This window comes from Oncorhynchus nerka, linkage group LG1 (genome assembly GCF_034236695.1).
Source record: "Oncorhynchus nerka isolate Pitt River linkage group LG1, Oner_Uvic_2.0, whole genome shotgun sequence".
NCBI classification, from domain to species: Eukaryota; Metazoa; Chordata; class Actinopteri; order Salmoniformes; family Salmonidae; genus Oncorhynchus; species Oncorhynchus nerka.
Window position 1 is genome coordinate 55,183,968 of NC_088396.1, and position 1,967 is coordinate 55,185,934.

Below are 1,967 nucleotides of genomic sequence, written 5' to 3' on the forward strand. Positions count from 1 at the left end.
CAGAGACAACCTGTATATGATCCCCAATCAGAGACAACCTGTATATGATCCCTAATCAGAGACAACCTGTATATGATCCCCAATCAGAGACAACCTGTATATGATCCCCAATCAGAGACAACCTGTATATGATCCCCAATCAGAGACAACCTGTATATGATCCCCTAATCAGAGACAACCTGTATATGATCCCCAATCAGAGACAACCTGTATATGATCCCCAATCAGAGACAACATATATATGATCCCCCAATCAGAGACAACCTGTATATGATCCCCCAATCAGAGACAACCTGTATATGATCCCCAATCAGAGACAACCTGTATATGATCCCCAATCAGAGACAACCTGTATATGATCCCCAATCAGAGACAACCTGTATATGATCCCCAATCAGAGACAACCTGTGTATGATCCCCAATCAGAGACAACCTGTATATGATCCCCTAATCAGAGACAACCTGTATATGATCCCCCAATCAGAGACAACCTGTATATGATCCCCCAATCAGAGACAACCTGTATATGATCCCCAATCAGAGACAACCTGTATATGATCCCCAATCAGAGACAACCTGTGTATGATCCCCAATCAGAGACAACCTGTATATGATCCCCCCAATCAGAGACAACCTGTGTATGATCCCCCCAATCAGAGACAACCTGTGTATGATCCCCCCAATCAGAGACAACCTGTATATGATCCCCCCAATCAGAGACAACCTGTTTATGATCCCCCCAATCAGAGACAACCTGTGTATGATCCCCCCAATCAGAGACAACCTGTGTATGATCCCCCCAATCAGAGACAACCTGTATATGATCCCCCAATCAGAGACAACCTGTATATGATCCCCTAATCAGAGACAACCTGTATATGATCCCCAATCAGAGACAACCTGTATATGATCCCCAATCAGAGACAACCTATATATGATCCCCCAATCAGAGACAACCTGTATATGATCCCCCAATCAGAGACAACCTGTATATGATCCCCAATCAGAGACAACCTGTATATGATCCCCAATCAGAGACAACCTGTATATGATCCCCAATCAGAGACAACCTGTATATGATCCCCAATCAGAGAAAACCTGTGTATGATCCCCAATCAGAGACAACCTGTATATGATCCCCCCAATCAGAGACAACCTGTGTATGATCCCCCCAATCAGAGACAACCTGTGTATGATCCCCCCAATCAGAGACAACCTGTATATGATCCCCCCAATCAGAGACAACCTGTGTATGATCCCCCCAATCAGAGACAACCTGTGTATGATCCCCCCAATCAGAGACAACCTGTGTATGATCCCCCCAATCAGAGACAACCTGTATATGATCCCCCAATCAGAGACAACCTGTATATGATCCCCAATCATAAACAACCTGTATATGATCCCCCAATCAGAGACAACCTGTATATGATCCCTAATCAGAGACAACCTGTGTATGATCCCTAATCAGAGACAACCTGTGTATGATCCCCCAATCAGAGACAACCTGTATATGATCCCCAATCAGAGACAACCTGTGTATGATCCCTAATCAGAGACAACCTGTATATGATCCCCAATCAGAGACAACCTGTATATGATCCCCCAATCAGAGACAACCTGTATATGATCCCCCAATCAGAGACAACCTGTATATGATCCCCAATCAGAGACAACCTGTATATGATCCCCAATCAGAGACAACCTGTATATGATCCCCAATCAGAAACAACCTGTATATGATCCCCAATCAGAGACAACCTGTATATGATCCCCCAATCAGAGACAACCTGTATATGATCCCCAATCAGAGACAACCTGTATATGATCCCCAATCAGAGACAACCTGTATATGATCCCCCAATCAGAGACAACCTGTATATGATCCCCCAATCAGAGACAACCTGTATATGATCCCCAATCAGAGACAACCTGTATATGATCCCCAATCAGAGACAACCTGTGTA